This window comes from Anolis carolinensis, chromosome 5, assembly GCF_035594765.1.
Source record: "Anolis carolinensis isolate JA03-04 chromosome 5, rAnoCar3.1.pri, whole genome shotgun sequence".
In the NCBI taxonomy this organism is placed as follows: domain Eukaryota; kingdom Metazoa; phylum Chordata; class Lepidosauria; order Squamata; family Dactyloidae; genus Anolis; species Anolis carolinensis.
The window spans coordinates 945,312-954,452 of NC_085845.1; the positions used below are offsets into that span (position 1 = coordinate 945,312).

General features: G+C 49.0%; 1 long non-coding RNA gene across 1 annotated transcript; it reads left to right on the plus strand.

Moving 5' to 3' along the window:
- The first annotated feature begins 393 nt into the window (after positions 1-393).
- On the plus strand, positions 394-5,487 carry LOC134299324 (uncharacterized). Its single transcript, XR_010006507.1, has 2 exons — positions 394-3,508; positions 3,650-5,487. It is a non-coding gene; the product is annotated as an uncharacterized LOC134299324 (long non-coding RNA).
- Positions 5,488-9,141: the final 3,654 nt, after the last annotated feature.

Consider the following 9,141-nt stretch of genomic DNA (forward strand, 5'->3'; position numbering starts at 1 on the left):
GCTGCGCCCATTGCCACCCATCCTTACTTCCCCCTGACACCTTAAGGCATATCTGAAATCAGTGTACATGACAGGGACCCCTGATGACTGTCATTAATCCCTTTAGAAATCGGCCGGGCAAGGACTAATCTGATATTTCCTGCCCTGTCACTTCATTGTTTCAATAACTCCCGCCTTCTCCTTCCTGATTGGCTCGAGTGGGGACAAAAAGCAGCTCCCTATTGGGCCAACAGAGCAAGGCGGGAAACGAAAGCCCGCCTCGTTCAACCTTCTAGCCTATCCGCGATCAGATAGGCGGGGGAGCGGGGCGGGAAATTCAAAGGGCTGTCAGACCGAAACATTGTATAAATATGGCTTTATTTGAAACATATGATACGCTAGTAGATTGAATGATCGCTACTAGTGTCCTTTTCAGCTGAATCGCTCAATAAAGACTCCTTGGCGGATTTTCCTTCAACTTTGGCGGACCTTCTTCATTTCGGCTTCAGGTTGTATTGCGGCTCATATTCTCCTATTGGCTCCGCCAAGGTCCATTCTCTCAGGACCGGATCGGCTCTCTCCTTAAGGGGCCCGATCCCCTAGAAACGCGGTCGACAACATAATTTGGCTTTACCACGAAGGGACTTGCTTGGAAGTTCCAAAAATCAATTTCTAGGCTAAAATTCCAAGCGGCGACCTTGGTCCAGATATTCTGGAACAGGTTGGGGAGAGAAACGGCTGCAAGGAGGGCCCTCCGACCAACAATTTGACCTCATTTCACATCCAAATTTCTCTGGCAGTCCCTTTCTCTCTCTAGATCTGATTCAGGGTACTGAACAAAGGATCCAGATAGGAGGAAGCAGATTTTTAGCTCCTCGAAGGAAAGGCGCCAACGTGAAACAGGGGATGCCCTGAAAAAAAGGGAACCGGCTCCGTTGTTGAGACCCAGGTGGGCGGAGCTCTGGAGGTATTGCACTTCGGATCAGGGCTCGGTAACAAATTCCTGGTGAAACGCGGGAACATCTGGCACCTGGAGGCGTGTGAGAACAGTCTGGCTTGCAGATTACAGGTTCAAGGATCGTGGGGTAGGGGAACGGTTGTGTTCCCGGGGCACCTGCGGATTCCACGAACGCCAGCCATTCAGCCTTGGTGGAAGGAACTCTTGGAAGGACGAGCTGCATCTGGCCGGTTGGGTGAGTCGTTACACCATTAACTGTCAGTGTAGGCAGGGGCTGAGCCAAGGATGGGTGTTTGTTCAGCACGTCTAGGGTGTCCCACCCCAGCAGACATCCCCAGGGATTCTCCATTGGGCAAGATCCTGGCCAATTGGGGTGGGCTTGCATCGAAAAGCATGGTGCAGGCCAGGTTGGGCTAACTCAGCGCGCATAAGTGGCCCCTCGTGGCCCTTGAAGGGGGAACAGCTTGCCCCCCCCCGCTTGAGTCGCCGAATTCGGAGTGTTGACCTAAGGTGACTCACCATGGGGAGGGCAGGTGGTTCCAGCTTGCTTATGCCGCGATGTTCATGGCCCTAAAGCCAGGGAGAGAATTGGAGGGGGGAGGGGGTCCACGTCTTCCCATGCAGAGATTTGGGCTCCAAAAACAACCCCCCCAAAGATTCCTCTCTAGACCCTTTCCCCTTATCCCCTCCTCCAGAGGATTTTCTGGACACATTTGCTTGCCTTCTCCCCCCACCCCATCAGCCCAGGCCCTCTGCCCCATCCCTATCCCTACTTTTTCTCCTCACCCTGAGTCCTACACTGATCTAGGACTCCCAAATTGGCCTTCCAAGGGAACCCTTGCTTCAGGGATCCCCCCCCCCAAGAAATTCCCCTCCAGAGAGTTCAGCCCAGTCTAACGTGGAGGAGGGCTCCCAGCCCCCTCCCCTCTCACCCCAAAACACACCTGATCCAAAACACTGCTCCTCTTCTCAAGTCACACTCTCTCAGCCCCCATCCCAGCCGTTCCTTTGAAGCCTGATGCCCCCCCCCAATTGTATCTGCCCCTGCCACTCAACTCCTGCCACATTCTGAGTTTTCCTCAGATGGGAAGAATCACCCCACCATCCCCCCTCCTTCTCTTGCCCCCACCAGGCTCTCTCTCTCTCTCTCTCTCTCTCTCTCTGCGCTCATTCCTCTCTTGGAGAGAGAGGAGAAGGAGGGGCCGCGGGGAGATTGTGCAAAGAGGACACTTTTTTTCTCTTCCTGTTTTTGGAGGGGCAAAGGGGGGAGAAGATTCAGTCCTGAAGCCTGCCACCAAGATCTATAGTTCTCCAAGGATCGCTTCCTTCTTTCAAATCAAATCTTCTCCAACTTGATATTCTGCCTTGCCTACCCTCAAATTGCACCCTTTTTTTTCTTTTCTCTCTCTCTCTCTTCCCCGGCCTGAGTGAAAATCTCTCTCTCTCTCTCAAATCTCAAATCCGTTTCTCCTCTCCTTCCTCTCTTCTCACCTTTTAAAATCCCTTATTTCCCTTTGTTCCCATTTTCTAGACACTATCCCTAAGATTTTACCTCAGTGTTGTCTTATATTTCCTTTGGTCCTTACAAAAGGGGGGAGGGGGGCCATTCCTTTAGCCGCTTCTGTTTCTTAATTTCCCCTTTTCTTTCTCTCCCATCTGGGAAGCATGGCAAAGGATTTGGGTGGGGGAGGGGGACTCCCAGAAAAGTGTTGGTTAAATTTTGTGTGTTTATGTAATGTGTGGGCTGTAAACTCTTCTCTACTCATCCCTTTGCCTTAAAAGCCACCAGTGATATATAGTTTTCTGGGAAGGAGGGCTGGAATGGACTAGCTTAGTGCTATGCTCTCTCTCTCTCTCCCTTTTCTTCTGTGCCATCTCACCTCCCTATTTTCAAAGGTTCAAGCCCTAATATTTTGTGACCCCCCCCCAGAGAAATCCTGCTGCTTCTGTGGTTTTAACTTTTTCTTGTCTCTCTCTTCTCAAACCTCCCTTATCTTAGGGACAAAGGGGGGTGGAAGAATGCATGTATTTTTCTATATGTGAGTTTTTTTCTCTCTCTCTCTCCCTTCCACTTCATGTTTTCCTAGGCCAAAATGCGCTTCAACATTCTCCTTTTTCAAAGCTTTCTCTCCCCCCTTCCTTCCCCTGTGAAGGGAACTCCCAGCATCCCCATTTCTCCTTATAAACATACAGTCAAAATCCTGGTTTACTTTTATAGTAAAGGCACTCTTTCACTCTCCACAGTTCCCCAACAATCTCCTTTCTTCCTTTCGGGTCCTTCTCCCTCCCTTTCCCTGAGTGCATGCGTGTGAATGTTTTAAAAATCCCTCTAACTGCCTTTAAATATGAGGGGGGCAGTACAGAGTCCAGGGGACCTTCCAGGCACAGCTGAAGAGATCCAGAGGACCGGACCCAACCACCTGACTGAGGACATCAGACCAGACTGCAAGACCCATAATCCATACCTGCCACCATGAACAGTTCTAAGACCTGGGTAGGGGCTCTCGGAGTGCGCTGTGGATTTCATGCAGCAGCTAGAACCCAGAGGCCATTGGAGATGGTCCTGTGAGGGTAAGCCCGGACCCCCAGTCACCCAGAAGAGACAGCCCCACCTGTGGCTGATCTGAGACCCCTACGGGGGAAGCAGCCCCATCTGCCTGGCTCAGGGGCTAGAGACTAAGACACTGCTGAACGGATTCTTGCACATGGCAGGCTTTTATGGCCAGACCACCGTATGGTGCCCTCCAGCTGGCCTGGTTCTGCCCTGGCAAAGGGCTACTGAGTGCAGGTCTGCCTTTGACGCTGCCAAGGAGGCCCTCATGACATCACCAGGGGACAGAATTGGCCGCCATGGCAGAAGATGTCCCAGAAGAAATGAACAGGATTCTACCAGTGACCACCATGAGGGAAGGATGTTCCACTTTCACCAGAGCTGTGCCAAAGAAGGACCCCAGGACTGCTGGAGCCCTCACAAGGTATGAGTGACTTCCCTGACTAACCCCACCAGGGGAGGGAGGGGGGCTTATAATCTGTCCTTAGTTTCCCTAGGCACTCTCTCCTTTCCGTCTCCTCTGTTGGAGTGCTGGACCTGCCTGCAGTCACCAGGAGGCGCCGTGCTGTGAGGCGCAGAAGCTGTGCCCAGTTGCCCCCAGCTGCCAACTACAAAGGGGGGCCCAAGCTGCAGCCAAGAAAAGGCAGCCAAATGGGAGTACTGCATCACAGCCTCCATCATCCCCAGCCCTCACCACCTCCACCTTCATGCTCCAGTTCCCATGACTCCAGACCAAGGGACATCTGTTTCAACACCATGGGATCACCCACCACTGACTGAACCTCAGCTTTCACCTCTTCAAGCTCCTGCCCTCCAACAAAAAGGCACAATCTGATCTACCAAGGCAGAGGCCCTGCATGCAGTGAAATGTCGGGGCTTTGGGAAATGTTCATAGCCATTTCCAAGCCCCGAAGGAGGGAAAATGTGATCGAGGTGACCACCCCCCCCCCCAGGACTTTGTAAAAGATAGTTCAAAAACCAAGACTTTATGTTCTATATTCCATATATTTATAGTAGAAGGTGATTGAGACTTTTTACTGGAGTTTACTGTGGATTATCCCTGCACTCTGAGGCAAGAGATAACAACTCCATGAATTGTGAAATCATGCTGCTAAAACTCCACTTTTATGAATTTCCATATTTGGGTTCCCCAGATGTTGTGAACTTCGTTCTTATCAAATGTTTTCAATTGTTTATATCATTCATGATTCCCCTTTATGCAATGTAACCCACCTTTATGGATTCTCCCTTATTTCCTTGAAATCTATCTATCTGCCTATATGTATTTGTACTCTTTGGGATCCCCAGAAAATATGTGTTTTTCCCAGCTGGGTTTATGTTCCAACTTTATTTTATTTTTCATTTTATTTCATATAATTGTCAAATCATGAAATCAAATGGGAAATATTTTGACCCCAACATGAACCCCAGCTCCTATGACCCAGGTTTACCTTCCCCAAAACAAAAGGTGATTCGCCCCCAAGGCAAACATTGTCATATCTCCTCCAAAGGGAAAACCAGGACGTCTCAGGAAGACGCCCTGCTGCGCCCATTGCCACCCATCCTTACTTCCCCCTGACACCTTAAGGCATATCTGAAATCAGTGTACATGACAGGGACCCCTGATGACTGTCATTAATCCCTTTAGAAATCGGCCGGGCAAGGACTAATCTGATATTTCCTGCCCTGTCACTTCATTGTTTCAATAACTCCCGCCTTCTCCTTCCTGATTGGCTCGAGTGGGGACAAAAAGCAGCTCCCTATTGGGCCAACAGAGCAAGGCGGGAAACGAAAGCCCGCCTCGTTCAACCTTCTAGCCTATCCGCGATCAGATAGGCGGGGGAGTGGGGCGGGAAATTCAAAGGGCTGTCAGACCGAAACATTGTATAAATATGGCTTTATTTGAAACATATGATACGCTAGTAGACTGAATGATCGCTACTAGTGTCCTTTTCAGCTGAATCGCTCAATAAAGACTCCTTGGCGGATTTTCCTTCAACTTTGGCGGACCTTCTTCATTTCGGCTTCAGGTTGTATTGCGGCTCATATTCTCCTATTGGCTCCGCCAAGGTCCGTTCTCTCAGGACCGGATCGGCTCTCTCCTTAAGGGGCCCGATCCCCTAGAAACGCGGTCGACAACAGTTTCAAAAAGGGTGCCTTGGTGGTCTTCCCACCCACAAGGCCTTTCTGCCCTCCCTGCCCAAGAGTGCCAAACTACAGCTCCCAGGGTTCCATAGTATTGCGCCATGGCAGTTAAAGGTGGGATCAAACTGCATACATTCTACAGTGTAGATTATGATGATGATGATGATGATAAAAATAATAATTTTATTTCTTATCCACCTCTCCTCAGGGCTCAAGGCAGGTTACAGAACAATTCAAACACATATAGTAAACACTGCAAAAATACTACAAAGACTTATATTAAAATCCTAGAATCCTAGAGTTGGAAGAGACCTCATGGGTCATCCAGTCCATCCCCATTCTGCCAAGAAGCGGGAAAATCGCATTCAAAGTATCCCTGACAGATGGCCATCCAGCCTCTGCTTCAAAGCCTCCAAAGAAGGAGCCTCCACCGCACTCCTTCCGAGGCAGAGAGTTCCACTGCTGAACAGCTCTCTCTCACAGTGAGGAAGTTCTTCCCACTGTTCAGGTGAAATCTCTTTTCTTTCCTATAGTTTGAAGCCATTGTTCCATTGCGTCCTAGTCTCCAGGGCAGCAGAAAACAAGCTGGCACCCTCCTGCCTGTCACTTCCTTCCCCTCACCTCTTGATCCCTGGCCCTCATCCTGTCTCCTCTCTCTCCGCCTTCTCTTCTGCAGGGGAAACATGCCCAGCTCTTTAAGCCGCTCCTCATAGGGCTTGTTCTCTAGACCTTTGATCATTTTAGTCGCCCTCCTCTGGACGCTTTCCAGCTTGTCAACATCTCCCTTCAACTGCGGTGCCCAGAACTGGACACAGTGTGATTCCAGGAGGGGCAATGCCAGCTAACTTGTAGAGTTTATCATCAGGTGTAGGTTTAAGGCATCCCGTGATGATTCTGCATGTTTCGTTCAGTGCTATGTCCACCTGCTTTGCATGGGCAGACTTGTGCCAAACAGGACAGGCAGACTCTGCAGTTGAGAAAGACAAGGCCAGGGCTGAGGTTCTTACTACTTGTGGGTCTGCACCCCATGCGCTGCCAGTCAGTTTCCGCAGGATGTTGTTGCGTGCAGCTACTTTGTGCTTGGTGTTCATGCCGTGTTTCCTATATGTTAGTGTTCGGTCTAAGGTGACACCAAGGTATTTAGGATGGAAACAGTGTTCGAGCTCTTGGCTTCCCAAGTAACTCTCAGTTTCCTGTTGGCTTCGCGGTTACGTAGGTGGAAAGCACACACTTGTGTCTTGGAAGGGTTAGGCTTCAGGTGGTTCTCTTTGTAGTAGCTGGAGAGGTCTTTTAAGGCATTGGTGAGTTGCTTTTCAACTGTTTCAAAATCTTTCGCTTGTGTTGTAAGGCCAAGATCATCAGCATACATAAAGCTCTTTGTGAGTGGTGGTTGTGGCTGATCGTTCGTGAAGATGTTAAGCAAGGTCGGTGCAAGAACGCTGCCTTGGGGTAAACCATTCTTTTGCCTCCTCCATCTGCTTTTCCGGCCCTGAAACTCCACATAGAAGCTGCGGTTTTCCAGGAGGGTCTGAACAGTTTTTGTAAAGTCAAAGGGTGTGAGAAGAGTTCTTTGTCAGTTGAAAGTCAGTCAATCACCTTAGTTAGCATTGGAAAGGTTTGTCTCTTGCCTGGAGGGCATCCTTTGTTAGCCGTCCCTGGAGCTCCTCTGCCCTCAGGGTGTTGCTTCCCATCTATTGTTCTGATTTTTGAGTTTCTCCATGCCTCACAACCTCTGAGGATGCCTGCCATAGATGTGGGCAAAACGTCAGGAGAGAATACTTCTGGAACATGGCCATACAGCCCGGAAAACATACAACAATCCTGTGATCCCGCCATGAAAGCCTTTGACAACACAGCAATAGATTGATCAGGAAAACAGCTTTAGCCTTAGAAATCAACTGGAGATAGCTTTAGTGTCTTTGAAAATATGTATCACAAATGGCAGTTGAAAGAAGGGTTTGCCGCAAACACCAAATGACAGCAATAAACAGACCATCACTTCCTTAGAGGTGCAAAAGGAATCCATTGGAGGGAATATCTGGGAATATCAAGGAGCAATAAAGCCCCAGCCAACAATTGCCTTAGATGTAAGGGTTGGAAATGTCATTTTGATATAGTTTGATTTTGATCGATTGGGCCACATTGAGGTTTCAAAGGGCCCAGATGGTATATTGATAATATCAGTTATAACCGGACATTTGTCTTGAACTGTTTTGGTAAACATTTCATCAAAAGCACCATGCATGAGAAAAGACCAGATGAAAGGACACAGGGCTGAGAACAGCAAAACACAGAGGTGTGAAATTTCTCTGGAAAATGTATAAAAACCTAATGGAGGTTGCATCCCGTGTGGCATTCTCTCTCTATGTTGCCCGGCAGTACCTTGGTTTTGCAAAATAAACGTCTGTTGGTGCTCCTCTCCTCTCCTCAGAATCCTTTATTGGGGAAACAGGTTTCTGAGGCTCAAATAAGGGAGCCTAGCCTCAACAACTGAATTGTATTAAACCGTACCTCTGTAAAAGCTACACAGTAAAACATGCCTCCGTCTATAAGATACACTCATGCACTCATGGATGGCTCCATCTATTGCAGACCAAACCAAATTATTTTTAGCAGTATGTTTTTAAATTATGTTAATATTCCGAGTGGCTGGTTTCTGCTTTGATGCTGATGTAGGCTTATTGTTTGAAACCATAAACTGCCTTGAGTCCCAGCACAGAAATACATTTGCTGATGTTGATGAAATGGCACGAGTGCTGTCTTTTCTGGCGGCCAGGCTGGGAACGGGCTCTCTCTCCAAAGGGCAGTGTGCAAGCATGTATGTGTGCGCAGCGCACCTAGGGATGCACAACCCTCCCCGGTCGGAGCACGGGGCGCATTCCTCTCTGATGAAAGGAGGAGCGCCTTCTTCTGCAGAAGCATCTCTGGAATTTGCAAAACTCTCCTTGAGGATGGAAGCAGCCCATGGATTCTTGCGCACCTCTCTGCCATTTCCGTGCTTGGCACAGACCTTCTCTCTGCTCATAGTTTCTCTCTTTGGCTCCTTCTTATCAGAGGCATTTGGTTTGCAGACCCAGCCCAAGCCCACAATGCCAGGCCAGGCCCAGGGATTCCTCGGAGGCTCCTTTCCTTGGCTTGCTTACTCACTCCTTGCTCTTGCCAAGCGGACGAGAGAGGCTTCGGGCCCAATGGGAAGCACTGGCTTGCTCTCAGCAGCAAGGAGGAATTGGTGACCTTTGCCACCTTTCTTATTTAAAAATAAAACATTTAGCTCAGTGATAAAGGACGGTTGCCTGCATTCCTGGCTGCCAGGTTCCACAACAACCATTCCACACTGTTTGGATGGTCTTCATTTACAATCATTGCAGAAGAAGGTTGAGTCTCCCTTATCTGAAATTCTGAGGACATGAAGGGTTTCAGGCTTTGGGTGTGCACATATTTTGGAAGACTACCTTCTGAAAAGGAAAGAGATGTTTCTCCATAACCCGGAAAGTTACTTTTTGGACCT